The sequence below is a fragment of the Sus scrofa genome, chromosome 6 (assembly GCF_054392235.1).
Source record: "Sus scrofa isolate SSC_HxYL_T2T_F1_AM1 chromosome 6, Sscrofa_HxYL_maternal_Yorkshire_Landrace_v2.0, whole genome shotgun sequence".
Taxonomy (NCBI): Eukaryota; Metazoa; Chordata; class Mammalia; order Artiodactyla; family Suidae; genus Sus; species Sus scrofa.
In genome coordinates this window covers 43,663,448-43,686,662 of record NC_139388.1, presented here as the reverse complement: position 1 = coordinate 43,686,662, position 23,215 = coordinate 43,663,448, and the positions used below count along the sequence as shown (strand labels likewise).

At 53.0% G+C, this 23,215-nt stretch overlaps 1 long non-coding RNA gene across 1 annotated transcript; it reads left to right on the top strand.

The window, feature by feature from the left end:
• Positions 1-225: 225 nt before the first annotated feature.
• LOC146402312 (uncharacterized) lies at positions 226-11,669 on the top strand. Its single transcript, XR_014805066.1, has 2 exons — positions 226-1,698; positions 4,492-11,669. It is a non-coding gene; the product is annotated as an uncharacterized LOC146402312 (long non-coding RNA).
• The last annotated feature ends 11,546 nt before the right edge of the window (positions 11,670-23,215 follow it).

Genomic DNA, 23,215 nt, shown 5'->3' with positions numbered 1-23,215 from the left:
ATAACCTCTAGTTCTGTCTGTGTTGCTACAAATAGCATTGTTTCATTCTTTTTTATGGCTGGGTAGTTTTCCATTAAATATCATGTACATTACATCTTCATTAATCATTCGTCTGTGGATGGACATGCAGTTGCTTCCAGGTCTTGGCTGTTGTAACATGTGCTGTTCTCAATGTTGGGGTGCGTGTCTCTTTTTGAATGAGAGGTTTCTCGGGATATATGCCCAGGAGTGGGATTGCTGGGTCATATTGTAAGTCTGTTTTTAGTTTTCAAGGTACTTCCATACTGCTCTCCACAGTGGCTGCACCAATTTACATTCCCACCAACAGTGTAGGAGGGTTCCTTTTTCTCCACACCCTCTCCAGCATTTGTTATTTGTTGACTTTTTAATGAGGATCATTCTGACTGGTGTGTGGTGGTACCTCATTGTAGTTTTGATTTGCACTTCTCTGATGTTTATTGAACATCTTTTCATGAGCCTGTTGGCCATCTGTCTGTCTTCTTTGGGGAAAGGTCCATGAGGTCTTCTGCCCATTTTTTTGATTGGGTTGTTTGTTTTGTTATTGAGTTGCATGAGCTGTTTGTATATTTTGGAAATTAAGCGGGGTCCTCATTCTTAATGCAGTCACCTCAATTTTCTCTACTCTGGGTGAGATTGGGGTCCCTGTACCTGCAGTTGGAATGGGAAGTAAGCCCTTTGTCTTTGACTGATGGCAGCCTGGTGCAGCCTGAGCTAGTTGAGAAGCTTCTTCCCTGCTTTTCAGTGGTGCACAGCAGCTCTGGATCGAAAAGGGTCTGTTTGCTCTTTCATCCCTTCTCATAGACTGTGAGGCCAAAGCTGCATCTTTCTTCTCTGTGTCTTTAACTCCCAGCTGGGGCTGACTCATGCCTGGGGCTTGAATGTGGGAACTGGGAATGCTGTTAGCAGTGCTGGGAAGGAAAGCTTTACTGCTCGTTTCCTGGCGCTTTCCTGGTGGGGAGGGCAGGGACTTTGGCCTCTCTGACCTTGCCTTTTGGGCACCTGGAAGATCAGTGAGCTGAAACCAGGCAGCAGCCCCCAGTGGTCCCTGCCAATGCCTGACTGGCCTTGCTCCTGCAGGGCAGCCAGTTCCTTCTCACCGCGTTATGGTGGGATGGGGTCTTAGCTGGAAGCTCTAAAGAAGGCATCTGTGTCTAAGCACGTGTGTTGCTTCCCCAAAGGAAAGCTGCTCTCTGGGGACACAGCTCCTCAGCCCTACCAACTGCCAGTGTCCCTTTGGACCTCCACAGAGATGCCCTGTTTAGAGGGAATGTTGGCCATGTGAAATGAAGCATGTTTTCCCCTCTGATGGACTTGTGAGAACATTCCAGAACTGTTCCAGAACATTCCAGAACATTCCAGAAATGAAGCATGTTTTCCCCTCTGATGGAATTGTGAGAACATTCCAGAACTTTTGCATCTCCAGTCCTAAGTGCTCATCAGTGGGTGAGGACAGCCACGCTTTGGCCATCAAGGTTTTCCCCTCCCTCTCTCCATCCACAGGCTCTAAAATGCCTACCAGATATGTATGGGGACCTGGGGGTGACCCTCCTGTAATGCGACCAGTAGGCACTCCACCCACCTGACCACCTATGCCCACCCTCTGTCACTCTGTCACTCAGGCCTGCTGTCACCACATACTTTTTTTTTTTTCTTTGGCTGCGCCCACAGCATGTGAATGTTCCCGGGCCGGGGATCAAACCCACACCACAGCTGTAACCAGAGCCACAGTGGCGACAATGCCTGATCCTTAACCTGCTGAGCCACGAGGGAACTCCATCACTTGCCGTTCTGATTGGGCGGTGAGGTGGCATAGGCAGTGCTTGTCAGTACCATTTTGTGGATGAATTCACCGGATGCTCAAAGATGCTTCAAAAATGCTATTTAGAAAGGCTGCCCAGCCTCTCATGAAAGCACCCTTAAATTACAGCCCTAAGTAAATGTTTTTCCTGGAACTCACTTTCAAAATTTATTTTAACGTTCAGGTCCTCTTGGAGTTTTGATTTCGATATTCCTGTCTCGGCTGACCTTTCCTGTCTTTCCCATCCCACGTACAGCGACATTGATTTGGGGTAATGTATTTTGATTTTAAGATGCAGCCCATCCATAAACTTCTCTATCAATAATCCTGGCCACACTCTGTGTACCCTACAGCTTAAAGGAAAAGATCAGATTTATGGGGACTTTTATTTTTGGCCCGTTTAGTCATTCCCTTGCCCTGGGTGTCAGGGGATAAAGGCCTGCCGTCCAGTCCCATGACATGCCCTTCCAAGGGCACATCTGGGGGTGGCTGCTTCAGATTGAGGGGGTGGCGGAGGTGTGGCCCTCTCTGTCCTGGATGGTGGGAGGGAACTGTGTGCCCCTAAGATGTGGGGGGAGGGATGTGCTCTCCTCTGCCCTGCTTTCCAGGAAAGGGCAGTGGGGCTCCAGCCCCCGGATGGCACAGACGCAAGAGAGGGCCTTCTGCTCTCACAGGCAGCCTGGCCCTGCCTCTGTGCCCTCCACGAAGTGGGCCTGGTTTGCCATCCCCCTGTGCGGGTCAACAGCAGTTGGGGACCCATAGCTGTCAAGACCCAGGGTCTGGCCCATCATGGCTGGGTCCGTGTTGCCCCGCTGGGTCCCCTAAGCCTGGGGCTATTTGTTTGCTTGTCAGAGACAGGATTGATTGGGCTTGGGGATTGGCTGGAGCGATGAAATAAGGGGGAGAAACTCCAGGCAGAGCCTGTTCCACCTCAAACATGCATTCAGCCAGCACGTCCTAAGGACACCATCATTCATTGATCCGGCACATATCTGCAGGCACCACCTTGACTGTATGTCCGGTGCGGGGGAGCCCACAGCATCCTGCCCACAGGGAATCTGCATTTCAGTCCAGAAAGGGGCAGAGACACACCCACAAAGAGAAAACAAAAACTAAGCCCGAGCATCTCACCAGTGGTGCGTAACGTGCAGTGCACGTGTGAACACGCTCAGGACATAGACGCAGGTAGTGGGGTCCCAGGGGTCAGGGAAAATGTGAAGCATCAGCCTGGCAGAGACCCAGGAGAGGGAGAGTGTTGCAGGCAGAGGGCATGGCAAGTGCCAAGGCCAAAGGTAGGGCAAGAGAGGTTGGAGGGTAGAAGGCGGCAGAACGTGTGGTGAGTGAGGGCTCCGCTGGGCTGGGAGGCGGGTGAGGACACACGGGTACTTGCAGCCACAGGAAGGAGTGCTGGGCCTAGAAGAGTGGGGCTCAGAGCTGAATAAGATCCTGGTCAGGAGGCTCAGAGCCCAGGGGGGATGCGAATCAAGAGTGACCCCAGCCTTGGCAGGGGACCTTCAGGAAGGTGCCACATCAGTCCCACCCAGGAAGACTTCCTGAATTCAGCTGTGAGCGCAGAGCAGGACTTTGACTGGCTCTGGTGGGGCAGGCTTTGGGCACATCAGTGGCCCAAACGATGGCTGCCCAGGCAAGGGCGGGAGGCAGGAGATCTGGGGACCACGGGAATAGCCCCACGTGACAGGGTCATCAGGTGGGGATGAGGGACAGGCTAGGCTAAGACTTTGGGCTTGGACGTGACAAGGAGGAGGTCTGACCCTGATGGCAGCCTGAAGAAGGGGTGGGTGCTCAGAAATTGGAGGCCCCACGGAGGGCCAAGGCTGGGAGCTGGGAACAGGCGTAAGGCGGTGGCCACAGACCACTCCTTGTTGGGACGCAGCTCCCAGGAGAAGCCTTGTGACGAGACAGCATCTCTCATGGTGGTTCTCTTCTCTCCAGCCCTTTGCACTAGAGGGCAGGCTCTGCCAACAGCAGTACCCCTGGCACAAGGAAGATGTGAGGGTTTTAGGCAAACCCCATGGTGCCTGAGTCCCAGAGTTCCTTGCCCTATCCTTCCAGGGTCCCTGGCCTGCTGTGAAGTATCTTGGACCCCTGGCTTGGTTGGGAAAGACCTCCAGCCTCAGGTTCCCCAACTGCAATATGAGGGTTTAATTCCTGCGCTCTCTGCTCTCCCTCCCCCACCTTTCATGGAGATGCCCGAAGTGCAACGCCAGGGTCAGCAGGAATAGCAAGCGAGCAGGCACTGGGGCCCCTAGAGACCATCCCTGGGGAGCATCAGTAGAGCAAGTTCCTGCCTCATGGCCTGGGCTATTCTGGCCTCAGTGGAAAATTAAGTCAAATGTCAAATCGACCAAAGCAGAGCAAGGCGGTGTTCAGGGCTCTGACGTCTGATGGGCTTTGGTTCAGATCCTGATCTTGCCTTGGCCTCCTGGCACCTCAGTTTTCCCATCTGCAAAAAGGGTGTACAGTGGTGCCGACTGCAGATGGTGAACGGGAGGGTTGATTTTAAGATACAGTGTTTCCAGCAGATGGCTCACCACCTGGGGTGTAGTTCTAATAGCAGCCATTCACTTTTCTTTTTTCTTTCCTTTTTTTTTCTTTTTTTTTTTCTTTTTGTCTTTTTGCCTTTTCTAGGGCCGCTCCTGTGGCATATGGAGGTTCCCAGGTTAGGGGTCAAATCGGAGCTGTAACCACCAGCCTACACCACAGCCACAGCAACGCGGGATCCTTCACCCACTGAGCAAGGCCAGGGATCGAACCCTCAACCTCATGGTTCCTAGTCAGATTCGTTAACCACTGCACCACAACAGGAACTCCACCATTCACATTTTAAAGTGTGTTCCTAGCTGACTTCAGTGTGGTAAGCATGTAGGATGGGGGATTTCAGGGTCTTTACTGGTTGTCCTTGTGTCTGGGTGCTTGGGAGGGATGGTTTATTAGGGGGGAGGTGATCAGTAGAGCCGAGCGTCCCCTCATGGATTTTATTACAGCCTGTGCATGTGTGTGTTATATACATAATTATATTTGCCAAAGAAAAGCTTACCCATGGAGAGTTTTTTTTTTTTAATATTCTCAATACATGTGGGGTTTTATTTCCCACTAGATCTATTAGTTTAATTTAGTAGAGGACAGACTGTATACTTAACCAAAAATTGCTTTGACATTATGGAGAGTTAAGAGGCTGGGGCCAGATGGATCTGAGTGGATCGATCTGCTTGAGATAAAACTCTGTTATTTCCCTGTGTGGTTCTTCATGTTAATGGTGAGGCAGTGATTAGAAAACACAGAGCTGGCTCTTCAGGACGAAGGATGGGCCAGAGGGTCAGGGCTCTGGCTCCGATCCTTTCTCTACGCCCACAGGAGTCTGCCTCCCCATTAGCAAGATATTGTTTGATGGATCCAGTGGAGATGCTTTTGGGGGCCAGAGGCATCTGTGGTGACCCCCGCATGTCTGTGACCGGCCAGCGCTCTGAAGCATCAGTGTCATGTGGTCAGGGAACCAGGGTGGGCACACAGAGCCCCGGGGCCCCGGGGCAGTGCTGTGGAGGCAGGGAGTCTTGGCTGAGTCCCCCCTCCACGCTGAGCTGAGCCTCAGTTCCCTTGTTGGAGGGTACCTCCCTGGGCTGCTGGCTGGAGGTCAGAGGAGCTCATGTCTGGGAAGTAGCTTTGTGGATTGTCATGGTGGGAACTCAGGCCAAGGATTATGATCCTGTGTCCCCTGCATTTCTGGGTCCCGGGAGCCGCTGGGGAAATGCCAGTTGGGCTGACAGATGGCTCCATTTCCAGGACGCTAAGGTTTTGGCATCCTTCCACATCTTTCTGGGCCACCACTTAGATGTTTCTGCACAGAGCATCCCTTTGACGGCCCTGGGGCCAGTGGGGGGCACTGTGGCCCATAGGAGGCTCCATCTCCCCATGGGCCAAAGTGGTACTAGGCTTGGTGCCGCTTCTTGTGATTGTCTCTGATGGGTGAGCTGAAGCAGCAGGGCTCCATCCGCTGCAACCCTCCTGGGCTGAGATGGCCCCTGCTTGTCTGGGAGAAGGCTCCCTTCTGGCCCCACCAAGAAGCACCAAGGCAGGCTGGGGATGCAGACTTGAGTCCCATTTCACAGCCCGTTGTGGTCCTGTGGGAGCCCTGGGCTTTCTCGCCTGCCTGTCCATCCCATGCTTCTGGCAGATTCCAGCCAGCCAGACCCTCTTCCTCTAGGAAGCCTTCCTTGTGGCCTCTTCCCTCCCCCCTGTTCAGCGGCTCTTGGATTTTGTCTTATACCCCAGGGTGGCCCTTGTGCCTGGGTTAAGCTTTCATTTCGGGAAGGCCCAGACGGCCTCATCTGGCAGGCTGATTCTGTGAGGTGCTGGTGACTGCTGGGGTTCTGGGCTGAGGGGGGCTGTGCTTCACACCCAGTTCTGCAGGAGCGCGTGCTACCATGCATTGGTGATGCCTGCCATCAGCAGGGGGCATTGAGAGGGAGCAGCAGGATTTGCCACCTCTGGAGCGGCTTCCCAGGCTCCCTGAGCTCTGCCAGAGCTTCCTTTTGCTTGCCAGCACGTGAAGGTCCATGCCTGGGGTTGGCAGAGCCAGGGAGTGAACCGGAGGGCTCACTCTAGGGGCAGGGATAGGTGCCTGGGTCTTGGCAGTGCTGTCATTCAGCCTGCCTTCCTGCTTCTGCCCAAGTGGAGCTCCCTGCAGGAAAAGCATGCTGGTCTCTGCCTGCCTGGACACTCTGCGTGTGGCAGAGAGTCCCAGCAAATGCACGGCTCCAGGGCAGTTTCAGACCCAGGCTGTTTTCAGAGGACGCTCAGCCTTTTCCAGTTTCATACTGGACTATGGCCCCTCGCCCTTCTGGGGCTACAGCAGTTACAGCACATGCTCTGAATGCAACATGGTCTTTGGCTTCAGAGCATCTGGTCTGGAAGGCTCTGAAGGTCAGTGCGGCTCCCCTGCTCTGGTGCACCTGGGCAAACACGGGGACAGGGTCCAGAAGGGACGGATCTGTCATGCAGGGGCTCCTGCCTTGGCCCTCTAGGCACCTGCACCCTCGTGCTGATGCCCAGACCTGGGAGAGGCTGCTTGGCACTGCTGTGACCTTCATGCTTGACTTGCCCCTTTCGAGTTCCTCCTGCCGTTAGACTGGCAGCTGCCAGTGCCGCTTGGTTTGTGAAATGTCAGTGGTTTAATATCAATTCTGGAGGTTTTATTGCCTTTCCCCCCAGTTTTCCGATGGGATTTTGATCCAATCAAGGCCGATCCAGAGTGACGGTAGGTAGATTTGTGTTCCTGTCCACAGTTGACAAAAGGTCACCCTGCCTGGGGAGCAGGGGGAGCAGGGGGAGGGGAGCCGGGGGGCTGCCCTGGTCTCGCACATGTATGATCGCTCTCCCGTCACCCCAGGCCCTGGAGTCCCTGGAATCAGGCCACGTTTTGCCCCAGGAGGGCAGTTTCAGGTGGGTGCTCGGTCAGCTGGCTGGACCTGGGCACCTGGAGGTTTAAACTCAGGCAGTGGCCAGCCACAAAATGCCCTGGTTTGGTTTGCAAAATGTCTTTGACCCTTCAGACCTAAATTGTTTTTCACAGTAATGTTTCAAAATGTCATTTTTCCCTTCCAAAAACAAACAAACAAACAAACCGAAAATGGTGGAATGAGATTCTCATTTTGGGAAAAGGCTGGGGTTTGGGGAGACCCCAGGCCCCAAGCCCTGAGCCGCACTGGTCTGTGCCCCCCTGCTTGGCCCCTGGCCTCCCAGTCCTGCTCATTCTGGGGTGGAGTGAAGATGCCAGAATTTTTGTCACGTCTTGATCTTGTCCCACCACTTAAGCGGGGTAGTATTTAGAGACCCAACCCAGCCTGGCAAGCTTTTAGTGAGCGCCTGCTGTGTGCATGGCCCAGTGAGAGGAAGTCAAGCCTAGACGAAGAGGAGTAGGCTCAGGGCTCTGAGTGCGTGTGGTGCTCCTTCTTGGGGGTTCAGGGAGGTCCAACCCTTCGAGAGCACAGTAGGGTCCACTGGGGGCCTCTTCCGAGGTGGGGGGGCCCCCTGTGCTCAACTGTGGCTTCCAGAGCTCACCTGGCTGCAGGTGGGTGGAAGGAAACCAGGATGCCAGGTCGGGGGCTGGTACAACTGTGCAAGGTGACAGAGCTGGGGGTGCTCCATGGTGAGGAAGAGTGTGGCAGAGTGCCCCTGGAGTAAACCCAGGGGTGACACCTGCCTGCAGTCCTGGCTCCCAGACTGAGCCGACACTCCAGCATTGCCAGCTGGTGGCTTGTGCGCGTCCTCTCACATCCTGTAGCCTCTCCCTCCGAGACTCCAGTGGACCCGACCTCCTATCCTGATCCTTCTTCTAGGGACTGGAGTCGCAGGTGCGCCCTCAGCACGTGCTGAGTGTGTTTTTGTGCAGGGAGGATGTGTGTATGTGTGTGTGTCTGTATATGGATGGGCACGGGTGCACAGTGTGCCTTGCGTGTGTGTGTGTGCACAAAGGCAGTGTTGGTGTGAATGAGAGCTGGTGTGAGCAGAGAACACAGTGTGTGTACGTGGCGTATAGTCACCCAGTGTGCGCACAGTGGAGTGTGGGTGTGTGCAGGCTGGTGTGGTGCACCCCAAGCCAGGGAGGCAAGTTGCGACCCAGTGGCTGGAGAGCAGGAAACAGGACCCTCTGCTCTCCTTGTCCCCCCTCCCCTCCCCACCGCGCCCTCCCCTCCACTCTCCTCCTCTCTCGCCTTCCCCTCTCTTGACTCCTGCTCTCTCCTTTCTTTCCTCCCCTTCTCTCTCCAATGGCTCTGTCCCTCCTGGGGCTGCAGGTCTGAGCCAACTTCCCTTCCTCCTCATTCTTCTGGTTCCTCTGTCTCCTGCCTGGCTGCTCCTGGGGGGGGAGTGCAGGTGGGACAGCCCTGGGCTGGCCAGGAGAGGACCCCCCTGCCCTAGAGTATGGGTGCTCCCACTTCCCTCGTGCTGGGTCCCAGTAGAGCATGGGTGCTCCCACTTCCCTCGTGCTGGGTCCCAGTAGAGCATGGGTGCTCCCACTTCCCTCGTGCTGGGTCTGAGATCTCTCTTGGAGCCATAAGGCCCGTCATGTGGACTCACTGGCCTGTGGGACCAGGTGCACAAAGGGTGAAGGGTGACAGGGCTGGTCCCAGAGGTGCTGGGGGGTGCCCGGGACAGGGCAGCCCTTGCTGTCACCCCTCCACCCGGGGTGGGCACTGGTCAGGACAGACCCTGAGAGGCCTGATGTTCCAGAGCTTTAGCTGAAGCTGGAATTCCAGGGTTTTATGAAAAATCTAAATGTTGATTTCCCTATAAAAATAAGCCCTACAGGGTCTGCCGGCTAGGTTGGACCCCAGGAGTCTGGTTTGCTTCATCTCCAGTCCCAGTCATGGCCCCAGACGTGAGACATTCTGAGTGTGGCCCTCTTCCTCTCTCTAAAACTGCGGCGACCCTGACACGGGATTGCACAGCAGCCTGGTGCCAGCGGTGGGGACGCTTGTGAGACTTGAGGTATCCAGGAGCTACAGCTCTCATGGGTTTTCCCGACTCGCCTGAGTTTTCTGTCCATTTCAAGTTCGGAGGAGGATGCTATTCTTGAATCTGGCTTTGTTTCTTTTTTTCAGCCCCTTGGGTCTCTTACCTGTGCTGGTGCCAGAGTGTTTGAGCCCAAAGACCATCTAGGGTGGCGGCTATGGGGAAGCAGTGGCCTTGGAGGGGTGGGGGGTGCCGCTGGTGCTGATCAGGCTCCAGGCCCTTGTTTCAGTAACTTGAGTTGAGAATTCCTATCCCTTTTACAAATGAAGAAGCTGGGCTCCCACACAGAAAGGGGGTTGGGGTGTAGGTCCTGCACTGCTGGCTTTGTCCCCTGCTCCTGGGATGGAGGGTCTCAGGTTGGGGAGGGCAGATGGCCTGTCTCATTCCCAGGCCTTGCTGCAGAGGTTGCAGAAGCCACCATCTAGTGCACCCCTCTGTTCCCTCCCTCGGGGGCGGGTCTGTGTCTGTGTCTTCACTGTCCCGTCCTCCTTAGCACAGTCCCGCACGGCAGTGGCTCCTTCCAGACACCTCATTCCCTCGATGTTCTGCAATGTAAGGGACACGGTTTAGTCCTTATCTCAGCCTTCTAGCACATTCCACATGGTGGGTGCACTCTCCTCCTAAAGCACTCTCTCCTTTGGCTGTGCTGATGCCATCTCGTGGCTTTCCTCCTCCTGCTCTGGCCTCCCCCTCAGTCTCCTTGGAGGCTGGGCATCTTTGCCAAGCTGGGGAGTTGGGGTCCTTGCACCTGGGTCCCAGGCCCTCTTCTCTGGCTCAGAGGAAGGTGGTGTGTTGTCTTCATGGACTTCCACACCGATGTCACAAAGGACCGTCAGCTGTCCACCCGAGGCTCATGACTTCTCTCCACAAGCCTGGTCTGCTGCAGAACTGGTGGTCGTCTCAGTCTCAGTGCCCATCCTGACCATCCTTGGGCTGAGCCCTGTGGCGTTGCTGGGTCTTTGTGCTGAAGGGCAGCCCCTCTGGCTCTTTCCTTCAAGACACTGTAAGTCCTGTGATGTGTTGTCACGGAGGACCGAGAGGCACTGACCAGCCTGATCTGTCAGGATGTCTGGGATGTTCCCTTCCTTTCCTCGGAATCATCCTGACTGTTTGTTGAGCACCAACAGAGAGCGGATCTGCAGGAAATACTTCCTGAACAGATCAACGAAGGAAGACATAAAGGCATTAACACCTTGTGGGAGAGGTACTGTTATCATGCCCATGACGCAGAGGAAAAATCTGTGTGCTGGAGCGATTTTGTAACATCATCAGAGGGCACAGCCCTGGTACCTGGTGGAGATGAGGGAAGCCAGTTCTACCCACAGGGGCCAGCAACCGGAGCTGCCCAGGGTGCCCGGCTGAGCTCCACGTGTCCTTCGTCTCCTCCTTCTTTCTCCATCGGGGGATATCCCCTGTTAATATCTCAAGTTGGCGGCGGTGTAGATGCAGCTACTGGGTTAGGCAGTGCAGACTCTGGTGAGCAACTCGGTAATTATTTCCAAAAATATTGACTTGTAATGTGAAGAAAGCTCTTCTCCATGCCACCCGTCAGCAGAAAATTGCCTTTGGTATTAACATTTCATCAACCGCATAATGTGAATTGATGTAAATGCATAATTAGAAATAATAGCCTGGGAAAATTCAGTCTTATTTATAAAATTGGGCTGGTTAAATTAAAATGGGAGCTAACGACTTCCATCTCACTCTTAAAACATGTCCGAGGCTTTGCCTGCCTTGCGTTGCAGGAGCCATACATCGGTGGGTGCCTATGTGCATCAGCAGCTCTGCGGGGAGACCCTGGAGAGGGGAGACCCTCCGAGAGGTACGGACACCACCTGTCCAAAAGGTGGCTCTCTAGTAACATGAATGGGCCTCTCCAAGACATCTAAATCAGCACACAACAGATGACAATCTCTGAGGAAAGATGAGTAGGTGATTTTCTCAGCCCTCATTCTTCTTGTAGAGTGGGGGCCAGACCATCTGCCTCACCTGAGTCCCAGAGGGAGATGCTGCCTGTTCGGGCACAGTGGAGTAGAGGCACATGCTCCACAAAGGTGGAGTCTACGGAGTACAGTAAGAAAGGAAACTTCATCATCATCACCATTAATATCTACTCATTTGTTCAACTCTTCAAGCATCTACGCCATGTTAAAAGCCTGTGCCAGGGGGTGGGTGTATGGGTGGAGATGGAGCAGAAATGGCATCTGATCGCTCGGAGTTTGCCGTCTAGGTGGGCGGGGTAGACATTTACACGTGCCTTCATTTTGGTTGCAAGTGACAGAAAAATCATTCACGCTATCTAAAACTAACAAAAAAGAAACCTATTGACTCACATCACTGGAGTGGATTTCAGGTAGAGTTTGATCCAGGGTCTCAAATGAATTTATCAGAACTCTCGTTTGGGCTGTTTTCCTAGGCTCCTCTGCATGTTAGCCGTATTCTCTCTGCTCTTGCAGGTTGTTAACCCCCACCTCCTCCATGGGGGGAAGGGTGATACTGGCTTGCTGCTCACATTTATAGCCAATGACTGATTTTTCAAGGAAAAAGCCTGCAACTTTTCTACATGGAAACTTCCCACACACCCCATCCTTATTGGGTGAAGGGAGCCAACCCATTCCCCAGCTTTGGAGAGGGAAACGTGACTCAGACCTTACCAATCAGAACACTCTGGCTTCTGACCCCAGTATTAGGTTCGGGGATGCACAGGGCCCTGGCTGGATATCATGTCCATGTCATGAGGAGGAGTCTGGCCAGAGCCACCAGGAAGGCAGCACTCCTTGGTCTCCAGAATGGTGGGCCTTGAGGATGGCCAGAGCCATCTTCGCACCATTGAGGAGCACAGAAAGCCAGAGCTGCCACACAGCTCATCCTGTGACATTGCTTGAGTCCCTGGTGTACCCATGCCTGGAAGAAGGTGCACCCCCATAGTCCTCAATTCCATGGCCATTACCCTCCTTTTTACACTCCAGCTGGAATGCAGTTTTTTTTTTTTTTTTTTTCTTTTTAGGGCCACACCCACAGTATATGGAGGTTCCTAGGCTAGGGGTTAAATCAGCATTGTAGCTGCTGGCCTACACCACAGCCACAGCAACACCAGATCCAACCTGAGTCTGTGACCTATGCCACAGCTCACGGCAACACAGGATCCTTAACCCACTGTGCGAGGCCAGGGATCGAACCTACGTCCTCATGGATGCTGGACAGATCCGTTTCTGCTGAGCCATGATGGGAACTCCTCTGTCAGTTCTTATTAGAAGATTCCCAGCAGTATCTGTCCAGGTCTTTATCCTCGATTAAAAATCACTTATTAAATAGCAGCTATTGTTGGTTTTAATAAGGCTCAGCTTAAATGACCCCCCCCACCCTTCTAGAAGCCCTGGCCTGTGTGGTCTCAGTTTCACCTTTTGAGCCTGCTGGTGTGTTGTCTGTTCCTGCTTTGTGGCTCCCGTCAGGGCCGAGCCCTAGGCCATGAAGAGGCTGGGAAGCTTGCTCAGGACCCGGTGCTGCCTTCCATTGCTCGGGGGCACCGTGGGGACCCCAAGAGGGACGTTCACAGCCCCGCCTGGGCCTCTTCTAGCCCCTTCCCTTCTGTTTCTCTCCTTCCCCTAGGGGACACAGGTTCCCTTTTCATGTGGGAAGAAAGCTGCCTGCTTGTCTCCAGGAACAGCTGGGCCTTGTCCCCTCAGCTGTGGCTCGGCGCCTGCAGCAGGCTGGACAATCCTGGCTGTGTCCTGGGGAGCCAGGGGCCAACGGAAGTGCCTTGGCTCTGGACCAGGACCTGCGGGGGGCTTTCGGCCTGTGATGTTGGAGGTCGGGCCCTCGGGGAGCCCATTTCTCCAGGCCCTCTGCTTTCTCTCACAGCCCAGCTGATGGGGGACCGACCCCGGGCGAGGGGGAGGCCCCCTGAGCCTTCTGAAAGGGATGCCAAAGGCTGTGTCTAAAGGGCTGGGCCTGGCTCCTTCCACACTGGCCTCTGCGCTCCCAGAGGATGCAAGCAGCAGCAGAGACAGCTGTGGATGTGCTCCTCCGTTAGCCACCTCCCCTGACCTTGGGGCACCCTGAGGCTCTTCCAAGGGGTGGAAGGAGAAGGGTGGGAAACAGCTGATGAGTTCAAGGCTGGGTTCCCAGTCTGGGCGTCAGCGGTGGCATTGATTTCTGGTTCATCCACGCTCAGCTCCCCAGGCTGGTTGGCTCCTCCCCCTGTGCCGTCCGGTCCACACCTCCGAGCCCAGCGTCATCTCCCTCCTTGGGCGCCCCGTGCTCTAATCCCAGTTTCCCCCACGACTCACCATAGTCCCATAGATGGAGGATTTGTTCTGAACCCATCATTTTTGCCCAGTGCTCCACAATGACCACCTCCCTGGCCACATCGGAAAGCATCTGCTGTCATCATTGTCCCCATTTTGCAGGTGCAGAAGCTGAGACTCAGGATGGTCAAGTAACTTGCCCAAGGCCACACAGCTGGCTAACCCACATCTTTTTGCTCCAAAGCTTGGGCCTAGAATCAATAGGCTGTGCAGCTTCTTTGAGCGTCTTGGCTCCAGCTGTTATTTCTTCTGCCTGGAAAGCTGTTTTCTTTATTCAAATGACAAGCATTTATTGAGTTTTTACTCTGTGCTTATTCATGGTCTTACATTCTACAGGGGGAGATAGATAATAAACTGTGAATAAAAAGGGAGGAAGATAAAGCCGATAGTGTTCCCTGCTATGTAGAGAATTAAAAAAGAGGGGTGTGCCTGGGCATGATGGGGTGCATTTTAGCAGGGAGTTGGGCACATGGGACCTGAATGACAAGATAGGGACCAGCTGTGTAGACACAAGAGCTAATGTGCTATGTAAAGAAAAGGGCCCTGGTGGGCGTGAGCATGGCCTGCAGGGAAGGTGAGCTGAGGGTCTGAACCATAGGAGTGGGTGTTGAGGGGGGGACACAGGAACACTCAGGGGGCGCTGCCCAGGAATGAGGTTTATGTTCCTAGACTCAATTATCCTGTCTGAGCATTGGGTCCATAACAGCCCCTTGGTATCCAGGTATCAAAGCTGGAGAGGAGGGAGTTCCCATCATGGCACAGTGGTTAACAAATCCTACTAGGAACCATGAGGTTGTGGGCTCGATCCCTGGCCTCGCTTAGTGGGTTAAGGATCTGGCGTTGCCTTGAACTGTGGTGTAGGTCGCAGACGCGGCTCAGATCTGGCATGGCTGTGGCTCTGGCATAGGCTGGCAGCTACAGCTCCAATTCAGCCCCTAGCCTGGGAACCTCCATATGCTGCAGGTGCGGCCCTAAAATGACAAAAGACAAAAACAACAGCAATAACAACAAAAACAAAAAAACCAACAGCTGGAGAGGAATTGTAGTGACAGGCAGACATCACTTCTGCTCAGGTAGCTGAAGGACCTCAGAGGAAGAATTGACCTGCTCTCTGTGGCCCCCGAGAGTGGAGTGGGACCTACTGGGGGACATGGGTTTTAGGTGTGTTTAACTGTCTCAGATATTCAGAGATGAGAAGGCACAACTTGGGAAGCAGTGAGCTGCCCATGGAGTCCAAGGGGGGCTAGGCTTGAAGTCAGGATCTGGTGCACCAGCCGGCCCTTGGTGATGGAACAGAGGGCTCTTGGGTACTGAAGCGGGTGGGATTTGGCAACACTGGAGTCTCCCTTGGTGGTCTCTGTACTGCTTGAGTGTGGAGGGATGTCGGGCTGGAGAATGGGCGCGTGCTCTCTGTAGACCAGGGCTTTGGGGTGGCTTGGGTCAGATTGCAGACTTGGCTGGGAGCTCTGGGCCAGCCTGTGCCTGGTGCTTGATAAATTTTGTGGCTTGATTGATTTCATCCTGGCCCTGGCGGGAAGGGAGGGGAAGATTTCTTGATTTGAGGAGACCAAATTAGGACCAGATGTCTTTTCAAGCTATTAATAGGCACTTGGGGAACAATGGGACTTATTTTTAAAGGAGCCCACAGCATGTTGGTTGCAGCTCGCTGTCCATTTGATTATTTTGTGTTGGAGCATTTCAGATTCTTAGTGGTGGAGCAGGGAGTGGCCAAGCCTCCCTCATGCTTGATTCAGATCCTGAGCCAGAAGGTTTAAATTTAACCTCTTCCCCCAGACTGTTCCACTTCCCCAGTTAAGGTCCCCAGTGTACCTAATGATTCTGAAAAATGGGTATAGCAGAGAATGATTTTCCAGAAAAGGGTTGGCAGGATGCCTATAACTGTCACTAATTGGCCCAAGTCATCTTTTTCTTCTTCAGTACAGAAGTTTAGGTTTGGCTTTTAGGCAAATGAATATGAACCATTATGGAAGCCGTTGGAAACAATCACAGTTGTTGAAAATTAAAATCGTCAACTACCGTGTGTGTGTATATTCTTTCTCTCTTGCAATTTAAAAACTAGCACCACTTAGCACAGTACAAATAATACCAGTGAGGAAAATGGCTTTTCTTAAAAAAAAATCCCCAACATTTTGCCATAATGTTCCTCTGAAGAAAGTAAATTATGACACAGACAAGAGAATTTTCTGATTTGATTTAACTCTGTAGATTAAGTCTCTGTCCCCACCCCACTGTGTGCACAGACCCAGGCGGTGAAGGGTGACTTCTGAACAGCCAGCTTGGGCACAGAGTCCTCTGGAGGTGCCCAGCTCCCCATGGTGGCTTTTGGTAACTTTGAAATTTAAAATGTTTTTTAATGGCCCCACATCCATGGCATATGGAAGTTCCCAGGCCAGGGATTGAATCCAGGCTGCAGCTATGGTAATGTCAGATCCTTCAACTCACTGTGCGGGGCTGGGACTCGAACCTGTACCTCCACGCCCACCCTGAGCTGCTGCAATGGGATTCTTAACCCACTGCACCACTGTGGGAACTCTGGCTTTTGGATTTTCTTTCTTTCTTTCTTTCTTTCTTTCTTTCTTTCTTTCTTTCTTTCTTTCTTTCTTTCTTTCTTTCCTTCCTTCCTTCCTTCCTTCCTTCCTTCCTTCCTTCCTTCCTTCCTTCCTTCCTTCCTTTCCTTTCCTTTCCTTTCCTTTTTCTTTCTTTCTTTCTTTCTTCTTTCTTTCTTTCTTTCTTTCTTTCTTTCTTTCTTTCTTTCTTTCCTTCCTTCCTTCCTTCCTTCCTTTCCTTTCCTTTCCTTTTTCTTTCTTTCTTTCTTTCTTTCTTTCTTTCTTTCTTTCTTTCTTTCTTTCTTTCTTTCTTTCTTTCTTTCTTTCTTCTTTCTTTCTTTCTTCTTTCTTTCTTTCTTTCTTTCTTTCTTTCTTTCTTTCTTTCTCTTTCTTTCTTTCTTTCTTTCTTCCTTCCTTCCTTCCTTCCTTCCTTCCTTCCTTCCTTCCTTCCTTCCTTCCTTCTCTGTAGGACCATTCCCAAGGCATATGGAAATTCCCAGGCTAGGGGTCAAATGGGAGCTGCAGCTGCCGGCCTATACCACAGCCACAGCAACACCAGATCTGAGCCACATCTATGTCCTACACCACAGCTCACAGCCACGCTGGATCCTTAACCCACTGAGCGAGGCCAGGGATCAAACCTGTATCCTCATGGATACTAGTTGGGTTCGTTACCACTGAGCCCCAATGGGAACTCCACTTTTGGTCATTTTTGAGCAAGGCCTGGGCTTAACCAAAGGGTCTCAGCCCTGTGGGGTGCTCTCTCCCCATAGAAGTGCCTGCTTGGAGAGTTCGGGACCAGCCCATCCGTATCCCAAGTCACTCATGGTTCCCTGTGCACCAACAGCTGCTTGCTTGTCCTGCTTGTCCCTCTGTAGCCATGGAGACCACAACTGGGAATACATGGGAGCTGAGGCCTTCAGCAGCGACACATGGGCATTGATGGACAGATCCCAGCTTCCTCACCTTTGCGGCAGCACAGCTCAGGTGCGGGCTGCCTATAGTGAGATGCTGCTCACTCCACACCTGCCTTGCTCCTTGCCGGTCCCCTAACAGAGCTACAGGAGCTTAAACCCGGGCTCTGCGCTGCTTCCGGGCGCTCAGAGTGTTGGAGAGGGTAGAGGACCACTTGCAGGGCTGGGCCTGCCTGAGTGACTGTGGGCCTGGGGTCAGGGCAGGGCAGTGCCTGTGCCTTGCCTGGCATTAGAGACACACGCAGACTTCTTCCACTGCCCCGACTCATCACGGTGCCTGGTACCCTGCTATGTCCCCAACTGGGTCCCCCCAGTTCAGATGTCAAAGCACCAGCTCCTGGAGTTCCCGTCGTGACTCAGTGGTTAACAAATCTGGCTAGAAACCATGAGGTTGTGGGTTCAATCCCTGGCCTTGCTCAGTGGGTGAAGGATCCGGCGTTGCCGTGAGCTGTGGTGTAGGTTGCAGACGTGCTTCAGATCCTGACTTGCTGTGGCTCTGGCATAGGCCAGCGGCTATAGCTCCGATTGGACCCCTAGCATGGGAACCTCCATATGCCACGGGTGCGGCCCTAGAAAAGGCAAAATCAATCAATCAATCAATCAATAAATGGGGCACATGTACCCTGGAAAAAAAAGAGCTCCAGCTCCTGATGCCTGATGTGACTGTCTCTGGAGATAGGTCTTCAGGAGCTCAGGAGGTTAAATGAGTCTGGGGGTGGAATCCTAATCCTAAAGGGCTTTTAAGAAGAAGAGGGGTCTTTCTCTCCCCACCCCAAGCACAGGATAAAGGCCTTGTGGGCACAAGTAGAGAAGGCGGCTTGCCCGTGGGCCAAAAGAGGCGTCGTCATGAAATCTACCTCGCGGGCACCTTGATCTTGGGCATCTGGCCTCCAAAGTTGTGAGACAAGCAACGTTTGTTGCCCCCTGTCTGTGGCATTCTGTTTCGGTAGCCCTGGCTGCTGGGTGCAGGTGCTCAGCGAGCTGCTTGGTTTTTTATTTGTTCGTTTTTTTTGCTTTTTAGGGCTGCATGCTCAGCATATGGACATTCCCAGGCTAGGGGTCAAATTGGACCTACAGCTGCTGGCCTAAGCCAGAGCCACAGCACCGTGGGATCCGAGCTGCATCTGCAACCTACGCCACCACTCACGGCAAGGCCAGATCCTTAAGCCATTGAGGAGGGCCAGGGATCGAACCCATATTCTCATGGATACTAGTCATATTCATTTCCCCTGTGCCATAATGGGAATGCGGAGCTGATTGTGTTTTGCTGACCGTGAAGCTTTGAGGGGCCCATCAGGCCACATCCGGGGAGGGGAGAGCCATCCACCCCTTCCCACTGCCTGCCAGCCTCACCACAGATTAGGATGCAGCCAGGAAAAGCCCCCAGTCACGGTAGAAGGTGTATAACTGCTCCCCAGGTCCAGCTCTCACCGGTGTGGAAGCCCTGACAGTTCCCACTGGTTCCTTGGTGTGCGCCAGGGTCCAGTCCTGGCATGGGCATCCTTCACTTTGCTTGGATGGTACCTAAGCCTCTTCTCTAACAACAGCACCCTTCCTTTTGGGGAAGGGCTTCTCGCCTCACTCCCTCATGCAGTTTCTGGGGTAAAGAGTGTGTGACCCAAGCCAGCAAGTCAGGAGGAATTTTCACCTTGGAGCCAAGGGGAGAGCCACACCCCCACCCCCTCATCCCTGGGGAGTGGGAACTCATGAGCCCAGGAGCCACGTGGAGGAAGCGTATCTGACAGAGCACTGCTCACCTGGGAAAAGCCAGAGGACCCGGGTCATCCCCGAGGCCCCTCCAGACCCCCACCCTTCCTGGAGTTTGCCATTGACCCCACATAGCCTCCCTCTTTGCCCAGCCTGGCTCAGATGGTATTTCTGTCACGTGTCACCCTGGGTCCTGAGTATCAACCCACATTAAAGCCTCTTTGTCCAGCCACTGAGGCCCCTGCTCCTTGTGACCCTGATGACTGCAGCAGCGCTGCAGCCTGTCCTTTAGCAGATCTACTCCCATTCAACCATTCAATGAAGAGCATTTATCCCTGAAGCCCTCTGCCTGCGGCAGGTCTCATCCAATCAAGGATGGAGGCGGTCCTCAGAAACCAGGCTGAAGAGAGAGTGAAAGGGACAGGAGGTGTGACCCCTTCAGCTGCTGGGGACACACAGAGGACCTGTGATGGTCATGGGGACCTGTCAGTGAACCTTCCACGGAGCCCACTCAGCACCATTGAGGGGAGGAGCCCCTGATCTGGGCAGAGGGAGGAGACGGGACCGTGGGTGGGATGCTCTGTGTGCCCTGCCAGCAAATGTCATTGGTGCGCAGGGAAGCTGGAGCAGCCAGAGCCGTATGGGGTGTGGCCGCTATGATGGTCCATGGCCATGATGAGGATGCCCATGGGCTGGAATTCCCTTGCTTTCAAATCTGCCCCCTGCTCCCCATTCAGACACATCCTGCTGTCATTAGACCTTTGTCCGGATTAGGGTCTGGGGTCACCATGGAGACAAGATGTACGCAAGTAGCCATGATGCCAGGTACGAAGAGAAGTTGTTCAAGAGGCTCTGAAGTTTTCAGAGACTCCAGAGCCAGAGTGGCCGCATCCATGGGGAATCACCAACACCTGCCTGCAAGGACCACCCTAGGGGTCTGTGTGTGTGCTCCCTAGGGAGCCTGCCGTTGGCTGAATTGGTAGTGAGAGTACATCCTGCAGCCTGGACCTCTGGAGCCAACTTGGCCCATTTCCCAAGCCCAAGTGGTTCTCTGATGAATCTGTGAAGCCTCAGGGTCCTTTCTAACCATCCAATCTGCCCAAATGCCCAGAGCTGGCTTCTGGTTGTATACCTGCTCAGCCATCCTTCCAGGAAGACAGCCTCTAAGCACTCTGGGAGGACTTGGTGTGCACTTCCCCGCCTCTGGGCTCATGGGCAGTCACACCAGTCAGCCTCACTGGTAACTTGTTCCTGAACTCCACATCTCTTACTGAGGAAGTCTCTCCCGCTGTCTAACCACATGCCGCCTTGCTGCAAATTGTGATGCCTGTCCTATAAGCTTGTGTGGGGCTGAGGATTTTAAAGAAGGATCATTCAGAAATGGCCTAGGGAGTTCCTGTCATGGCTCAGCAGTTAATGAACCCGACGAGCATCTATGAGGACACAGGTTCGATCCCTGGCCTCACTCAGTGGGTTAAGGATCTGGCGTTGCTGTGAGCTGTGGTGTAGGTAGCAGATGCGGCTTGGATCCCTTGTTGCTGTGGCTGTGGTGTAGGCTGGCAGCTACAGCTCCAATTGGACCCCTAGCCTGGGAACCTCCAAATGCTGCAGGTGCGGCCCTAAAAAACAAAATAAAACAAAAAGAAATGGCCTAATTTCACTAGTTTTGTTTTTAACAATCCAAGGAGGATTTCTCTGGACCAGAAATGGATCATTTCCCTGTCCATCTTTCCCTGCCCCCATGGGGCTATCACTCCTGAATCTGCTTATGTCAGGTTTCTCTGATGTCTGGAATCTCGAGTAGTTTCCTGGAGACAGATAGCATTGATTTTGCATTTGTTCCACCGTGCCTGTCTCTCACGAAATATTAACATCAGCTTCTGACATGGAGCTCCTGAAAATAGCAGAAACAATTTGATCTGTGACTTAAAAAAATTTTAGTAATCTGTTAGGCAGGAGGGTGTTTTAGAGAGAGACTCTCTTTTAAGTAACTTGAGAATTTTGGAAAATCACCAAATTGTGTTCCCTTTCTTGCACCTGATACTTTTGACCACTGGCTTGTGTTTTTGTGACTTCGGTGCGAGAAGACAAGATCCACTAGCTGCCATGTTGCAGCGCAGGGAGCAACGCTGGGCCAGGAGTCCATGGGGGTGGCTTTCCCTGACCTCCGGAAAATCACTTCCTCTACTTGGCCTCAATTTCTCTGTTGGTGAGATGGGGCAGGATCCCTTCCCCCCTGCCTCTCAGGTGCCCAGACACACAGCTGACTTTTTTTTTTTTGTCTTTTGGCCATTTCTTGGGCCGCTCCTGTGGTATATGGAGGTTCCCAGGCTAGGCGTCCAATTGGAGCTATAGCTGCCGGCCTACGCCAGAGCCACAGCAATGTGGGATCTGAGCCGCATCTGCAACCTACACCACAGCTCACGGCAACACCAGATCCCTAACCCACTGAGCAAGGCCAGGGATCGAACCCACAACCTCATGGTTCCTAGTCAGATTCGTTAACCACTGCGCCACAACGGGAACTCCACAACTGACTGTTTTTAAAGAGGAGAGTTGGCCAGCTGTCTGGAGAGACATAGAAATTCCTTGGACTTATTTGACCTTGAGCACCGGAGGGGCCCTCTTATCATGCAAACAGAAAATGAGGGGGATCCCACAGCTTTGCAGAAGGGGTCCCCTAGGACCTCTTGTTCTGGCCTCACAGAGCCCCAGGGCAGTTTGCCGGGGAGGAGGGGGGCTCATTTGCATACCACCCCCCACCAAGCCCTAACCCTCTGAAATACCACACTCAAAGTATGGCCATAAATGGGTTCTAGATTCCAATAAACTGGACCAAGACACTCATCTCCACGTGAGGACTCTGTGGGCAGGCCCATTTCAGAAACAGGCAGTTGGAGACCAAGTTGAATTAAGTCACCGTAGGCATGCAGGGGAGGGGAGGGCTGCTTCCTCCTGGACTCCTGTCCCCAAGGAGCTTCCCAGTGTCAGCTCTGTTGCTCAGGGGAAGCTGCAAATGCCACGCCTGGTGCAGACACTTGAAGAAATTGGCTTGGACAGGAGACACTTAGCACTAGTTAGAAGGTTCGGCAATTCTAACTGGCAGACTTTGCACAAGGAGGCCTGATGTCGCCAACGCCAGGCCCCTGTCCTGATGGCCTCTTCTTTCTCTCGGTCAGACGTGGCATCTGAAGGAATGTGAACACCATGGAGCAGGGACCCTCTCTGCCTTAAACTCCTGGAACCTTCAGAGCCAGGAATAGTGCCAGGTATATAGAACCTGCTTCATTCATTCACTCATTCATTGGCTCATGTCACATTTCAACTCTTTATTCCAAGCTCGCAACTGGGGGAGGGGGTGGGGATTAGGCCCCCATTGACAAGCCAAGGAAAGCAGGGAGGGAGCCAGGAATTGCAGCATGGGGCTTGGCAGCTCAGGGGAGGAAGTTCAAGCTCGTGCCTCTCACCTGCACTCTCACCTTATTTTCTGGGACTCTTAGGATCCCAAAGCTCCTAACTCACTGTCCTCACCAAGAGCAGCCTTTGGGGAGGACCGCGCACTACTCTCCCACGGGACCGTCTTCCTTGGGGAAGTCAGCCTGGATCTTTATCAAAGTCACCTTTAAACAATGCTTGGCCTAAAATCCCTCCTGCTTTCCAGATGTTCCTTCCTGGAAATTAATGGGAGAGCTGAAGTCCTCCCTTGTAACACAAAAAGCCCAGTGGGTGTGCCTGGCAGAGTTTCTGAAGGGTGAGGCTGGTGAATAGTGTCTTGGTCCTGTGGGGACTGTGCCTTGTGGCATTCTCTTTCACCTCGGTGTCAGCTCAGTGGACCCCTGCTGCTTGCTCCTGCTTTATTTGACGTTTATCCTTAGGAATAGGATGTGCAACTGAGACTTCATCAGGAGAACTGGCAGGAGCTTAGCAGGGAATTTTTTGCAGGATAAAAGAATTCCCAAATCTCAACGAAAAGGGCCTTTGGAGGCTGCTTTTTTTGGAATGCTTGCAGTTGGATATGATAGAAAATCATTATACACCTGGATTAAGTTAAGAGGACAATTTATTGACTCAGTAACCAGACGGATTAGGTTTCAGGCATGGCTTGATCCAGGGGCTCAACTGCTCTCTATTTTTATGTGTTTATCTGCCTTCCTCTGCCTGAGCTTAATCCCATTGCAGGCTCCCCTATGTGATGCCTCCTTTGTGTATGTGTTGTCATCTGACCAGGTTTGCTGATTAAGCAGAAAGAGATCCACCCCCTTCCCCAGGGGTTCTAGCACTGCTTGTAGGACTGAATGTCATCAACCAACT